The sequence below is a fragment of the Lissotriton vulgaris genome, chromosome 2_1 (genome assembly GCF_964263255.1).
Source record: "Lissotriton vulgaris chromosome 2_1, aLisVul1.2, whole genome shotgun sequence".
Classification (NCBI taxonomy): Eukaryota; Metazoa; Chordata; class Amphibia; order Caudata; family Salamandridae; genus Lissotriton; species Lissotriton vulgaris.
Window position 1 is genome coordinate 1,940,622,833 of NC_141687.1, and position 16,044 is coordinate 1,940,638,876.

General features: G+C 57.2%; 2 pseudogenes; both read left to right on the forward strand.

The window, feature by feature from the left end:
• Positions 1–8,297: 8,297 nt before the first annotated feature.
• LOC147733520 (18S ribosomal RNA) lies at positions 8,298–8,904 on the forward strand (annotated as a pseudogene; the record flags this gene model as incomplete).
• Positions 8,905–10,195: 1,291 nt separating this feature from the next.
• LOC147733521 (5.8S ribosomal RNA) lies at positions 10,196–10,344 on the forward strand (annotated as a pseudogene).
• The last annotated feature ends 5,700 nt before the right edge of the window (positions 10,345–16,044 follow it).

Consider the following 16,044-nt stretch of genomic DNA (forward strand, 5'->3'; position numbering starts at 1 on the left):
ATGGAGTGGTTTTGCTCTTTACAATGATCATAGAGTTTGGTGTGAGTTTTCAGGCAACGAATATTACTGTTGTGCTCCATTATGCGCTGTTTAACAGGGCGCATTGTCATCCCAATGTAAAGCTTCTCACATGGGCATATGAGAGCATAGATACATTTGGAACTGTTGCAGTTGGTGTGCCTGTTATATGTCCAAGTGAAATCTCTTTGTAGTATGATCGTTTTTCCTTGGATGGTCTGGGGGCACACCACGCAGGAGCCACACCGGTAGTGCCCGGTGACCGGAGGAAGGTCCCAAAGGGTATTTCCTGGTTGGGTACTAGCCTTCTTGGGGCGGGTATGGATCAGAGTGTCCTTTAAGTTAGCTGTCCTTTTGAATGCAAAGCGTGGGCGTGGGAGCTCCAGCCCTGCAGAGTTGAGAATGCCCCAGTGAGAATTGATAGTCTTTTTTATGAATGTAGAGTGCCTGGTAAAGGAGGTTACACACGTGATCATCTCATCTTGTTCTTTAGGATGAACCTCAAGCAGAGCTTCTCTGTTGTTATTTAGTGCTCTTTTGGTAGACGTTTTTAATAATCGTGTAGGATAACCCCTGTCCCTTAGCTTGTGTTGTAGAGTTTTAGCTTCTTGCTTGAAGTTTTCAATGGAACTGCAGTTTCGCCGGAGGCGAAGAAATTGGCCGAAGGGTAAATTATCCCTAAGGGCCCTCGTGTGGTGGCTGGTGTAAGGTAGTAGACTGTTCCTATCGGTCTCCTTTTTAAATAGGGTAGTGCTGATAGTTGTTGGCTCAAGAGAGATGGTCAGATCCAGGAAAGGTATAGATTTTTCGGAAATGGTACCCGTAAATTTCAAGAATGGATCTTGTTGATTAATCCAGACACAGAAGGCCTCGCAGGAAGGCCGATCCCCCTTCCAAAATACCAGAATATCATCGATGTATCGACGCCAACAGGTTAGATTGTCACGAAATGGATTATGTTCTGGGGGGTAGATACAATTCTTCTCAAATGTCGCCATGTAGATACATGCTAGGCTCGGTGCAAAAGTCGAGCCCATCGACGTTCCACGTACTTGATGGTATAGTTTGGACTCATATCTGAAAAAGTTCTCAGTGAGTGCAATGTGTGCCAGCTCCATAATGAAGGCTATCGGGGTAGGTGACACACTTTCCTCTTGTCGCAGCAGAGAGTCGACCGCCTCCAGCGTTGCTTGTTGAGGGATGTTTGTATACAACGCTTCAACGTCAAGTGTCAGGAGGAGGTCGATGTCTTCTCTTCCATCCATGTCGGAGATTAGACGTAACACATCCCTGGTGTCTTGTAGATAAGACGGGATGAGTTTGACCAAGGGTTGAAAGAAGGCATTGCAAAATTGGGAAAGGGGCTCCAACACTGAACCAATGCCCGACACAATTGGTCTCCCAGGGACCGGGGTGGTACCCTTATGTATTTTTGGGAGGGTGTAAAAGTATGGAGTAACCGGGTCTGTTGTTACTAGAAATTCTGCCTCTTTCCTGCTGATCCACTCATTGGTTTCAGCTTCGATGACCAGAGCCATAATGGTGGTAATCAGTCGTTTAGTGGGGTCCTCCATCAGAGGTCTGTAGTGTGTGGTGTTGGCCAATTGGCGTTTACATTCTTGGTCATAGTCGTCGTAGTTTTGTATGACCGTGGCTCCCCCTTTATCTGCCTGCTTTATGACAATCGAGGCGTCCTTGCCCAAAGTATTGGCTGCCAGTCTTTCCGCATTAGAAAGATTATTGAAGGGTTTGGTGATTGGTTTGTGCTGCAAGTTCCTAAGGACCGCTCTCTCAAAGGTCAGAACTTCGGGTGGTATCATCCCATCAGTTGGAGTGAAAGTAGAAGGTTTCCTGAGACCTGTATCCTCACTGGGGGGTTCAGGATGATTGGCAAAAAATGCTCGAAGGCGTATCTTCCTAAAGAACTGCTTAAGCTCAATCATTTCCTGGAAGGTGTCCGGTGTAGGGGTAGGGACGAAGCCAAGGCCTCTTTCCAGGACGTTTATCTCCATTGGGGAAAGAGATCTTTTCGATAGATTGACGATCAGGCTCGTTTCCCTCTGGATGTTGAGCTCCTGGCCTCCATTGCTCTGGAGTCAAGAAGCAGACTGTTAGCTCTAAGAATCCCTGTTGCCTGTACACCAGAATAAGGAGATCCATTGCGGTGAGGCAGGTCGCTCTGTGGTTTAAGTTATTCACTGAGCTCGCCTCGCGGAAATTCCAAGATGGCCGCCACTGTTTATGTGGTGGTGAGCGGTCTAGCCTTTCTGCAAGAATAGCTCCTCAGCTGGCTTCGCGCTCGCACATTAATTGTGCTGCACGCTTCAACTGATTTTCTCACGGAGGCAGACAGAGTTTCACACTGCTGCTTCTGGAGATTCTTTGAAGTATAATTTAGAGAAGTGAGATTTTCAGAGCCAAGAAATCTCATTTGGTGAATTTCTGGAGACATTTGAGTTCGAGATTTGGGGCTTAAATTGGAAGGTACCAGTCGTACTTTCTCTGAAGACTTATGAGACCTGGAGCCATCGTGCATTTGTCTTCAGCATTCCAGGCACAAGCAGAAGAGTTTGGTGAGCTATTTTTCTGTGTTAGAAGGGGACTTTGGCAGAACCACAAGTAAGCTAAGTGAATTGTTTGAGTCCTCTCATTTACAGGTTTGCTTACAGAGACTTTGACATTTTTGTACTAAAGGATTCTATTATAGGACCGGAGGCTTCGTATTATGCTTCTCTTTCTTTAATATGCTACACACAGCAGCCAATGAAATTTAAGTTGTACCAAAACAAACTACATTTCCCATGATGCTTAAACACACATCACTTCCTGCGATAGTCCATTAAACCAGGTCACTCCCGGATATCCTCCTCTTTCTTTGCTGCTCACACAGCCAGTTAAGTGCCATTTATTGCCTTACTATTTGATTGCATTATACACATGGTGTTATTGCCTGTTTTGTGCCATGATTGTACCTTTGGGCTACATTACGTGTGCTCACGCTGAGGCGCGTTACTTATATACCAACTTTGTAGTTTTTTGTCGTTTGTAATCTTTAGCGCACCGTGTGTGCATTGGGAGCTTGCGCTTTCTCCCGAGAGGCTCTTTCTCGATCTATATCGGTTTTGGGCACGGTACCGACTCGCTGACGGCGAGAGTATTACAATGCCCCTCATTGGCCTCAGACGCTCGGAGCATTTAGTTAGTTTCGTTCTCATAGTTTCGACGTGAGTAGCCCAATTGGGCTTTCTTTTGGTGGGATTGGGCTACACACGCTTTTTGCTTAGTTTAGGGTCTTTGGTGCTGACTTCCACCGGAGGAGGTTCATTGACGCTTTGCTGGGTGGAATAACTGCTGGGCCTAGAGGGTGCACACCTCTTTGGAGTTTTTCTACAAACTTTTGCTCCATTCTACGCCTGTGGGCTGCAATAATTTATACAGCCTTGGGCTGAGGGGCTAGCTACCGGTTGCCCTTGAGATATTTCTATTTATCTCTTTGTGCGGTGGGTTGGCCCCCCCCTCTACTCCTCGATACTACTTTGACGACTACATGAGCAAGTCTATGTATAAATTTGGGGCCACCATGGAGGACTGGGTGACCTACGATGAGGACAATGTCTATACTAGGGCTGGGCGTAGTGCCACTACGCAAAACTTTGGAAAAAGAATTGTGGAAAACGGGGGCACGTCCTGGGGGTCTGTGTGCCCTGGACAGGGGTCCCTCGTGCCTGGGCAGACTCCCTGATCTCCCCGGCCTGGTTGGAGCCCAGGAGCCCTGCAGCCCCGGAGCCCTGCAGCCCAAGATCTGCAGTCCCCAAGCCCTGGAGCCCCGGAGCCCCGGAGCCCCGGAGCCCCGGAGCCCCGGAGCCCCGGAGCCCTGTAGCCCTGGAGCCCTGCAGTCCCGGAGCCCCGGAGCCCCCGAGGCCTGCAAGGGCAGGCTGGAGCCCTCCAGCAGAGGCTCGGGACGGCAGATTGGCGTCATTTCGGTCCCGGCCATCTGGTCGCCCCTCTCGCCTCGGCCATCTGGTCGCGCCCAATGCTTTCCTATAGGGCGACCAGATGGTCGGGCTTCCCTGGAGGTCCCGATGAGGTGCCATTTGCCTCCCGGATCCCAGGCAGGGCTCCAGGAGGTAGGGCACGTTTGCGCCCTGGGTCCCCTCTGTCACCTTGAGTGCACGGATTACAAGAAAGGGGGGTAATTTTCCTCCAGATTACTAGGGGCAAGGGTGTGCCCGGATACCCTCCCAGGAGGGCGGTTCCCTGCCCCAAGCCCTGGAGTCCTGGAGTCCTGGAGCCCTGCAGCCCTGAGCCCTGCAGCCCCCGAGCCCCCGAGCCCCGGAGTCCTGCAGCCCCCGAGCCCCGGAGCCCCGGAGCCCTGGAGCCCTGCAGCCCTGCTGCCCCAGAGCCCCAGAGCCCTGGAAGGGCAGATGGGAATCCTCCCGCGGAGGCTCGGGGCAGGCAGATTGGTGTCATTTCGGTCCCGGCCATCTGGTCACCGCTCTCGCCTCGGCCATCTGGTCGCGCCCAATGCTTTCCTTTGGGGCGACCAGATGGACGGGTTTCCCTGGAAGTCCCGATGAGGTGCCATTCGCCTCCCAGATCCCAGCCAGGGCTCCAGGAGGTCGGGCACATTTGCGCCTAGGGTCCCCAGAGCCTTGCGGTGCGCACTTGTTCCCAGAAAGAGGGGTAGCCTTCCTCCGGATTACTAGGGACAAGGTCCTCTGGGACCCTTATCGGCCTAGCGGTCATCAGCCGGCAGCTAGGCGGGCCAGGATGCCACCCCAGACCTGGGTCCGTCCCTGGGACTGCTGCGTGGCAGGGTGCCTGGGACGGGGTGCAGAGGGCCCGGGGAAGGCTTCCCCTGCGCCTCCAGGCCCTGGGAGCCACGGCTGGGTCCAGTCGCCCCGCCGGACCCTGGGTCGGGTGCTAGGGCCCTTGGCCCTGTCCCCCGGCCTGCCGCACTGCCAAAAGCCCGGGACAGGGTTCCATGGTGCCCGGGGAGCCTCCCCGTGCTTGACCAAGTTCAGGAGCTCCGTCCGGGGCCCCTGAGGGCCCCGGGGACTGTGGCCTCCCCACCCGGGGCTCTGTCCTGGGTCCTGCCGCGTGGCAGGGTGCCCGGGACGGTGTCCGGCAGGCCCGGGGAAGGCTTCCCCTGCGCCTCCAGGCCTGGGAGCCCCGGCTGGCCCTGGGCCCTGTCCCCCGGCCTGCTGCACTGCCAAGGGCCCGGGTCGGGGTTCTGTTGTGCCCGGGCAGGCCTCCCCTGCTTGTCAAAGTGCCAAGGGGCCCCGGGTCGGAGGGCCTGTCGGGGCCCCCTGGGAGCCTCCATGGCTGGGGCCCAGCTGGGGCTCTGGGCCTCAGGTCGGCCATGCTGCGGAGCCCGCTGACTCCTTCGTTGGGGCACAGAGGGTCCAGACGGCTCCTCTTTCGTGCCCGGCCATCTGGTCGTCGGATCCCCTCGGCCATCTGGTCAACCGCAATGCTTTCCTATGGGGCGACCAGATGACCGAACTTCCCTGGAAGTCCCGATGAGGTGCCATTCGCCTCCCGGATCCCAGCCAGGGCTCCAGGAGGTGGGGCTCGTTCGTGCCTTGGGTCCCCTATGTCTCCTCGGGTGCACGGATTAAAAGAAAGGGGGGTAATGTTCCTCCGGATTACTAGGGAGATGGTCAGTCAGACCTCCAGAGATTCTGAATCAGGGGACGCCAGCCCTGGGGCCTGCCCGCCGGGGCCCCCAGGGTCCTGGGGACACTCCTGCCTCTCAGCCCCTTGCCGATGGTCGTTTTTCTCCGAGTTCGATGGTCGTTTTTCTCCGAGTTTGATCAGGTAGACTTCCATGAGGTCTGGCCATGCTGAGAGGGGGAAGGCATCCCGGGGCCCGACCGCCAGAGGCCCCCAGGGACCCGGGGACGCTCCTGCCTCTCAGCCCCTTGCCGATGGTCCTTTTTCTCCGAGTTTGATCAGGCATACCTCCGTGAGGTCTGGCCATGCTGAGAGGGGGAAGGCGTCCCGGGGCCCCAAGGGGCCCGGGGACGCTTCTGCCTCTTGGCTCCTTGCCGATGGTAGTTTTTCCTAGAGTTCGATGGTCGTTTTTCTCCGAGTTTGATCAGGCAGACTTCCATGAGGTCCAGCCATGCTGAGAGGGGGAAGGCATCCCGGGGCCCGCCCGCCAGAAGCCCCCAGGGGCCCGGGGATGCTCCTGCCTCTCAGCCCCTTGCCGATGGTCGTTTTTCTCTGAGTTTGATCAGGCATACCTCCGTGAGGTCTGGCCATGCTGAGAGCGGGAAGGTGTCCTGGGGCCCGCCCGCCAGGGGCCCGGGGACGCTTCTGCCTCTCAGCCCCTTGCTGATGGTCGTTTTTCTCCGAGTTCGATGGACGTTTTTCTCAGAGTTTGATCAGGCACACTTCCATGAGGTCTGGTAATGCTGAGAGGGGGAAGGAATCCCGGGGCCTGCCCTCCGGGGCCCCCAGGGGCCCGGAAACAACCCTGCCTCTCAGGCCCCTACCCGATGGGCCTTTTTCTCCGAGCCTGCTTCCCCTGGGTGAACGGGCAGGCAGGGGATGCCTAGCCAGCACCCCCCATCCCCGTGCGCAGGGCAGCCTGCCAGGGGATGCCCCGGCTGTACTCTGATCGATTGGGCACTCTCGGTTCATTTAGGGATGGACTGCTTGGCCAGCCTCTCCCTCCCGTGGGAGACGGCTGGGCCTGCCGGTGCCCATGTGACTGGCGCACCTCTCCACACCCCTCCAGTGAGCCCTATCACCCAGGTGGGTGGGCTCCTTCCCCTGACAGGCTTCAGAGAGACGGAGGGTTGCATGAAGGTTGCTGGTCCCAGCCAGGGCTCCAGGAGGTCGGGCACGTTTGCGCCCTGGGCCCCCTCTGTCACCTCGTGTGCACGGGTTACAAGAAAGGGGGGGTAATTTTCCTCCGGATTACTAGGGGCAAGGGTATGCCCGGATACCTTCCCAGGGCTGGCGGTCCCCTGCCGGGGACCAGATGGGCTGTGCCCCATGCAACACCTCCGGCCCACGGCGTGGGAAAGAGCCCGGGACGGGCTCCATGGGTCCCGGGCAGTCCTCCCCCGGGCCCGAGAGCTCCAGCATCCCCACCTGTGCCTGAGGCCCAGCAGCCGGGGACTCCTTTCGGTCCCGGCCATCTGGTCGCCCCTCTCCCCCCTCGGCCATCTGGTCGCCCGCAATGCTTTCCTATCAGGGGCAACCTGATGAGGTGCCATTTGCCTCCCGGATCCCAGCGAGGGCTCCAGGAGGTCTTGTACTTTCGCGCCTTGGGTCCCCTCTGTCACCTCGAGTGCATGGATTACAAGAAAGGAGGGTAATTTTCCTCCGGATTACTAGGGAGAGGGTCAGTCAGACCTCCGTGTGGTCTGGAGATTCGGAATCAGGGGAAGGCAGGACCCGGACCCGCCCGCCGGGGCCCCCAGGGGCCCGGGTACGCACCTGCCGCTCAGCCCCCTTGCCGATGGGCCTTTTCCTCCGAGTTTGCTCAGGCAGGTCTCCGGGAGGTCTGGCGATGCTGATATGGGGCCAGGCAGCACCCGGGCCCGCCCGCCGGGGCCCGGGAACGCACCTGCCTCTCAGCCCCTTCCCGATGGTCCCTTTTCCTCGGAGTTTGCTCAGGCAGACCTCCGTGAGGTCCGGGGATGCCAGGAGATATCTTTCCCCCGGCTGTACTCTCTGATTGATTGGGCACTCTTGGTCCGTTTAGGGATGGACTGCTTGTCCAGCCTTGGCTGTTGTTTCAAGCAAGGAGCTTCCACCCCGCATGGACTGTCAGACTCGAGGGCCTGCCGCCTGGCGGGAGGCCCCTTTGAACCCAGCAGAGCGAAGGCCGAGCGGCCCCGGCAGCTCGTGCCCCCCAGTAATCCGTCCCGAGCAGGAGGGGTCGGTTGGCACCAGGCCCTCGGATGCTGCTGCCCAGCAGGTCCGTCAGGCCCCGCGCGCCACACCATCACCCCTCCCTGCCCAGCACGTTTCCACAGCAGCTCGGTACGACCGTTCCGAGGGGTGCTGCCGCCGCCAGGCCTCAGCACCCCTGCGTCTCGCTCAGGCTTCGCCTCGGCCCGCCTCTCCCTCCCGGGGGAGCCGGCTGGGCCTGCCGGTGCCCATGCGACCGCACCCTCTCCGCACCCCTCCGGCGAGTCCCTCCCGCCCAGGCGGGCGGGCTCCTTTACCCGGACAGGCTCCCGAGAGACGGAGGGGCGCGCAAAGGTGGCCGCTCGGGGAGATGGGCACGCGGCTCCCACCCCGTCGTCAGGTGGGGATACCTGGTTGATCCTGCCAGTAGCATATGCTTGTCTCAAAGATTAAGCCATGCACGTGTAAGTACACACGGCCGGTACAGTGAAACTGCAATGGCTCATTAAATCAGTTATGGTTCCTTTGATTGCTCCATCTGTTACTTGGATAACTGTGGTAATTCTAGAGCTAATAGATGCCGACGAGCGCTGACCTCCCGGGATGTGTGCATTTATCAGACCAAGACCAATCCTGGCTCGCCCGGCCGCTTTGTTGACTCTAGGTAACCTCGGGCCGATCGCACGTCCCCGTGACGGCAACGATACATTCGGATGTTTGCCCTATCAACTTTCGATGGTACTTTCTGTGCCTACCATGGTGACCACGGGTAACGGTGAATCAGGGTTCGATTACGGAGAGGGAGCCTGAGAAACGGCTACCACATCCAAGGAAGGCAGCAGGCGCGCAAATTACCCACTCCCGACTCGGGGAGGTAGTGACGAAAAATAACAATACAGGACTCTTTCGAGGCCCTGAAATTGGAATGAGTACACTTTAAATCCTTTAACGAGGATCCATTGGAGGGCAAGTCTGGTGCCAGCAGCCGCGGTAATTCCAGCTCCAATAGCGTATATTAAAGTTGCTGCAGTTAAAAAGCTCGTAGTTGGATCTTGGGATCGAGCTGGCGGTCCGCCGCGAGGCGAGCTACCGCCTGTCCCAGCCCCTGCCTCTCGGCGCCCCCTTGATGCTCTTGACTGAGTGTCCTGGGGGTCCGAAGCATTTACTTTAAAAAAATTAGAGTGTTCAAAGCAGGCCGGTCGTCTGAATACTTCAGCTAGGAATAATGGAATAGGACTCCGGTTCTATTTTGTTGGTTTTCGGAACTGGGGCCATGATTAAGAGGGACGGCCGGGGGCATTCGTATTGTGCCGCTAGAGGTGCCAGCCCGAAGGCCTCGGCCGCCTCCTGAGAGCACACACCGTAGGCACAGGGCCCTGCCCTGGCGTGCCCCGGCCCGGCGGAGCGGTCCGCAGCAACACGGGGCGCATTGGTGAAGGACCGGGACTTCGGAGGGCACCTTCCCCCTCGGGGGAACAGCCCGACCGGCGCGTGAGGGACCGGGGATGGCAGGGGGGGGCCCCTGTCCCTCTCCGCGTCGGAATCCAAGTTCACCCGGCACAACGTTCCCTCCCTGCCCAGTGCTCTGAATGGGGGGGAAACCGAATGGCATTGCTTCCCCGGGCTGGTACCACCCCCTCCCCGGAAAAGGCCCTGGCGCCTGCTGGGCCCTTCCCACGCCCGAGTCCCGGCCCGACCCGACCGGGTTCCGGGCGACCGGGAAGTGGCCCTTCTCGCGCGGCAGGGCGGCCTGGAAGAGAAGGGGCCAAGGGCCTGCAAGGGGACCTTGGCTCCTCTCAGTGGGAGGCATGCGGGGTGGGGGAAGCCGCCTGGCACTTCCCCTCCCGGCGCCTCCGACCCGGGCAAGGGGGGGTGGTGGGCTAATCACCAGCCTGACGGCATGGCTCGGGCCGCCCAGTGGTGGGCGGCTGACGTGCAGGTGGAGCGACCCTCCCTTTGTTGCCAGGTACCCCGGTTTGACCTGGTCCCTTGTGGCCAGGCCGAGGGGGTTAGAAGACTTGCGCGGTCCTTCCCGGTTACCCTGGGAGGGACCGGCGGCTGTGGGGCTGCCTACTCCCATCGCACTGGGAGCCCCCCTTCCTTCCTTGCCCGCGGGTAGGCGGGGACTCCCGGGCCGAGCGCCTGGCAGTGTTTTTTTCTCGCAACGGTGCAGTCTGACTCCCAGAGGGGAAGCCTCGAACGGGGCACCGGGGCCGTTTTGCCGCGCGGGCGGTGGACGGACGGTGTCGCCTTCCTCCTGCCTCTCCTGCACCCGCAGGTGGGCGAACGTTTTCGAAAAGTTGCCTGTGACTCTTGGCGGTGGATACGCAGTTCCCGCGTCGATGAAGAATGCAGCTAGCTGCGAGAATTAGTGTGAATTGCAGGACACATTGATCATTGACACTTCAAACGCACCTTGCGGCCCCGGGTTCCTTGTCTACGCTTGTCTGAGGGTCGCTCGATCGTCAATCACCCCGGGGCTTCCCCGGGACACGGCTGGGGCCGTCGCATGGTTAGCTCCGCTACCCTTAGTCCCCCCACAAGTTCAGACCCCCCCGAACGCCCATGGCAGGGTCCCTCGCTGGGTCCTGCCGTGGAGGTACGCCGCCGGCGCGCCTGGCCCTCGAGAAGGGGCATGGCGACCGGTCCGCCCCGGGCCCGTCCCGAGGCGCCTGGCTGCGTGCCACGCAAGGCTATCTGTGGTATCCCACCGGCTGCCCGCGCGCATGCGCCTCGGGCGACCACCTCCGCGGCCGGCTTCCCAGAGAGGGCAAAGCCCTTCCGGATGCGATCCAGGGAAAGAGGGCGCGCGCTGCCGGGTATTGCCAGGCCCCTGCAGGGGCCTGGCCTCTCCCCGGCAGCCCCCTTTTGATGCTCCGGCGTCATGCTGCCGACTACGACCTCAGATCAGACGTGGCGACCTGCTGAATTTAAGAATATTACTAAGCGGAGTAAAATAAACTAACCAGGATTCCCCCAGTAACGGCGAGTGAAGAGGGAAGAGCCCAGCGCCGAATCCCCGCCCGGCGGCGGGCACGGGAAATGTGGCGTACAGAAGAGTTCCGGATCCCCTCCCCAGGACCGGGGCCTGGGCCCCACCCGGCCCCCGCAGGGTGCATTTCCTCCGCGGCGGTGCGCCGCGACCGGCTCCGGGTCGGCTGGGAAGGCTTCGGGGTGGCAGGTGGCCCTCCGCTCTGGCGGAGGGTGTTACAGCCCCCTGGCAGCAGCTTCGCCGTGTCCGCGGGGCCGAGGGAGATTCGACCGCCTCCGCACCCTCCCCCGTGCACCCGTCCCCGGCCGCCCCTCGGGGCACGCCGGGGCGGTTGACTTGGGGGACGGGCCCACTGCTCCCGGTGCGACTGTCGACTGGGGCGGACTGTTCTCAGTGCGCCCAGACCGCGTCGCGCCGCCGGTCGGGGAGGCCCACGCCGGGCGCCAGGGGTCTGCGGCGATGTCGGTTACCCACCGACCCGTCTTGAAACACGGACCAAGGAGTCTAACACGTGCGCAAGTCGGAGGGCCGAGCGAAACCCTGTGGCGCAATGAAGGTTAGGGCCAGCGCACGCCGGCTGAGGTGGGATCCCGCCGTGCTTCCAGGGGCGGGCGCACCACCGGCCCGTCTCGCCCGCTATGTCGGGGAGGTGGAGCATGAGCGTGCGTGATAGGACCCGAAAGATGGTGAACTATGCCTGGGCAGGGCGAAGCCAGAGGAAACTCTGGTCGAAGTCCATAGTGGTCCTGACGTGCAAATCGGTCATCCGACCTGGGTATAGGGGCGAAAGACTAATCGAACCATCTAGTAGCTGGTTCCCTCCGAAGGTTCCCTCAGGATAGCTGGCGCTCGGAGCCCCCAGTTTTATCTGGTAAAGCGAATGATTAGAGGTCTTGGGGCCGAAACAATCTCAAACTTTAAATGGGTAAGAAGCCCGGCTCGCTAGCGTGGAGCCGGGCATGGAATGCGAGTGCCTAGTGGGCCACTTTTGGTAAGCAGAACTGGCGCTGCGGAATGAACGGAATGCCAGGTTAAGGTGTGGAATTATAGTTTACGAGCTGAACATCATCTGCGCCAGCTTGTCACCCACGTACAACGTGCACAACAGCCATTTTAGGTATCATGGTCTCCCTGTCCACGATCGAATCGCCAGCGCGCTCCTCCGACCCTGCAAGCATCCTCCGCGCACCCTGGCTCCCCCTCCCTCCCTCACATGAGCATAACCCTTCTCCTCCTGCATGACCCTGTCCTTGGGAGTCACGCCCGCGCCTGACCAGCACCTCCTCTCCTTCCATGAATACCCCTCTGTTGATAAACCATCCCTCCGCGCTTGATTGTCCACGCGGCATGAATACCACTCCTTTGATGACCCCTTCCCCCGAGTCCGACTGTCCACACAGGTCCGAGGCCATCGCCTAAGCCGGGAGATACCGTTTACTGCCCCTCATTGTATGGAGTCCCTCCTCTTCAAAGGACCCACTATTGATCATGGCCTCCCCACCCCATGGGATACGATCAGGCGCACACATCCTAAGAATCGGCGGAACACTCAGCCGCGTGATAGCCCCCCTCCTGTTATCAGCAGGGTGAGGACCTCTATTGTGGATGTATGTGGGGGTGGGTTTGACACGAGGATTATGGGGACGTCATTTCATAAGTTTAAAGAGTCTTTTTATGCAATAAAGAATGCTCACATGTCATAAACCAGGGTATAAGAGGCCAGGCCTCAGAGAGGCAGTTAGAGCACCTCGAGACGATACCTTGTTGTCTGATCTGATGTGTTCTGCTCTGTCGGAATAAAACTTCTGTTTCCTGCCTTCTAGTCTCCAGCGCCTGCCTCATTGCTTGGTAACTTGAATGGTATAGAGGCGGTTAGCGCCGGGCAAATCTTGAAAAAGGCCATAGCCCTATCCTTTTTCTACAATTGGCGTCCCAAAGCGTGGGGCCCATCAGCGACACGTGGATCCAGTGGGAGAGGTCCCGACGACAGAGTGAACGACTGCAACGATCGGGAGAGCTTGTGTCCGATAGACCCTCGTCTGACAGCGGATCATCCGACCTTCACTAGTTCCGAACAGACCTCTCTCGAGTGATCTACGGTCCTGACTGGGAACCATCAGGAGTGCCACGAACATCACGAAGAATAGAGGACGATCGGGCGCTGGATTCGGAAGACAGGAAACCGTCCATGCGGTCCGGGTAAGGTCGTGTAAACACGACAAATTGAGAAATGATTGTTTGATTTGGATTACTCTTTTGTTGATCCCTCTGGAGATTCACCGTCTGCAAACGGAGAAACAACAGGCTCTCTCTTTGCAAGCAGTGAAGGATAGGTAACGCAGACTTTTGTCCCCATTGTAATCCGTCGTGCCTATCTTCCTCCCCCACTGTTTTCCCGAACTGTCGTTCGTGGATTGTTGTCTGGAGATTCTCTGTCTGCAAACAGGGAAGAACAAGGTCTCTCTTTGCAGGTAGAGAAAGAGTGGGTAACGCAAACCTTTAACACGTCGTACCCACTTATTCTCCCCCTGATTGTTTGATTGACCGAACATTGATTGTTCGATATTGGTTCTTTTGAGGTATTCACCGCCTGCAAACAACGGAGAATAGAAATATTCTGTCTAGTCTTTGCCCGCCGTGATAAGATAGGTAGTGCAGACCTTTGTCCCCGTTGTAACCCGTCATGCCTATCTTCTCCCCACTGATTGGTAGCCTGTTCAGCCCGGACCGCTTATTAGAGATGAACCATCCAGCTCCACTGGAAGGCACCCCTAATAAGGACATGTTCACCAAGCATGGACTAGTCGCTATTGCCTATACTAGGTTATGGCATAAATACACAAAAATGGACCTCAAAAGTCAGTGGCCACTGATAGGTTCCTTTGATGATCATAAAATAAAAACATTAGAAATAGCGCTCCAGAAAAATAAGACCACGCCCACTATGCTCGATAGTATCGGCATATGGCGCAAAGAAACGGAACAACGAAGAAAAAGAGAAGAAGCAAAAATAGGGAAAGAATTACGAAAGGCAGCTCACCTAGCCGCTAAGCAACTAGAAGAAGAAATAAAAGAAAGAAAGGAAGCTACACAAAACCAAGAATCAGGATCGACAGGTCATTGTCCCGTTAGGACCCCCTCTGCACTCTACCCTGAATTGCCCTCCAAACAACGGGCGAACGATGAGTTACTGCTAGGTCCCCCAATCATCTACATGCCCCCTCCATATGCCCCCTGCCAACAACACCTGCAGGCCCTGAGTGCGAACGAGAACGACCTTAGCGCTAGTGCACCAGCCCTCACGGCCTCCGCACCAGCCACATTAGCAGCACCACCAGATGACCCCGAGGCTAGCAAGCACCCACCAGCCAGACCAAATAGGTTGAGCAAAGATGAGCGGGATGGGATTGACAAAATAGCAAAGACATTAGTAGAACGAAGGGAGAGCGAAGAATACACAATGAACATGTATAATTCGCATGCCGACAGCCACAGACGGCATTTCATTTTACGATTCAGCTACCACACCCTGAACACATATGAGGATAGGTATCAGAGTAAGGGCCCCGCTAAACTGACAACGCTGTATAGGAAGATTGATGTTGGAGATGGGACTGAACGTGAGGCAGCGGAGCTCTTCATGCAGATGCTTGAGGTCTTCCGCCACCTCACGGAACAAAAACCAGAAGCCAAGGTTACAGTCCCTGAAACGACCTCAGTAGAAATAGCCAACACTATGATGCCCATCAGAGAGGCGGCCCCTTACTGGATTCCGCCACGTGGTCTGGGAACAAACGATGATATTAATCACGCAGATGCAAAAGGGAGGGTTGTGTACAATTGGGTTTACCAACCATGGGACCGACAAGATATCCTAACTTTTAGACAAACTCTGCCCGATTTAAGAAAGAACCCAACAGCATTCTATACCGAATTGGGCACAGCCTTGGGTTCGACGATAATGACTTTAGCAGACATTGACTTGTTTTTCGGGTTATGCCTGCCAGCTGACGTGTGGAAGCAAATCCGGAAGGCTGACCACACAGATCTGTTTGGACATACCTGGAACCAACTCAGTGAACTAGATAGACAGCGAGAGCCTGGAAGGAAACCAGTAAAGGACATATTAGAACTCCCAGACAAATTAGTTCAGAAGTTAAAGACACTGATCCCAGAGAAAAAGGTAGATTGGTCGATAGTCACGGCCTGTCGTCAGAAACCCCAGGAAGATGTATCAGAATACTTCTCCCGATTCGAGACAGTGTTCTCCGACTACAGTGGCCAAGACATGACCACCGCAACCGGACAACACATGTTTGTACAAAACTATGTGAAGGGCCTATCACAAGAGGTCTCCCAAAAACTGCAGACGAGTGAGAGTAGTTGGGGGGCCTCCAAACCCGGAGCTATCCTTCAGATGGCTCAGTATTACGAGCACCAGAAGAATGAGAATGATAGGGCGTCCGAGAAAAAGAAGAAAGATTTGAAAGAAAGGGTGATGATAGCCCAGATACAAGGTATAGTGGTCGGACGGGAACCCCACAGGGGGAACTACCAATCGACCATCCCTAGAAATCCACCTCCTAAAGACCACACCCCAACACCCCACATTGGACGTAGAGACATTAGCGATGACCAATGTGCCTTCTGCAAAGGATTCGGCCATTGGAAATCCCAGTGTCCGGTTCTGCTAGAAATGAACAGAAATAGGGACCCCAAGGATGTAGCGGGTGGACCGAGAAATAGGGGACAAGGACGAGGGCACACAAACGACACCAACAATGACAGATCAGGGAGATCGAACACATTTGACCGTCCCCGACAGAACCAGTATCAACTATCCGACGGTGAAAATGCCCCCGATTTTGCATAGGACTGCCAGGGGCAAGGGAGGGATCCAGTCGAGCTCTGTGTTGACCAGCAAGGTCCTTATGTCACTGCTAAGGTCTTGGGTACAGAGTCTCCATTTTTGGTAGACACTGGGGCGACACGTAGTGTGTTATCGAAACGACTGATTCCAAGGGCACCCTTGTCTGGCTCACACATTACATCGATAGGTTTCGATGGGACGCCCTCCACTAACCCCCTGTCCGTGCCTGTCACCTTTGACCTAGAAAGCAACACCACTGACACAACATTTCTGCTCTCCTCCAACTCCCCTGACG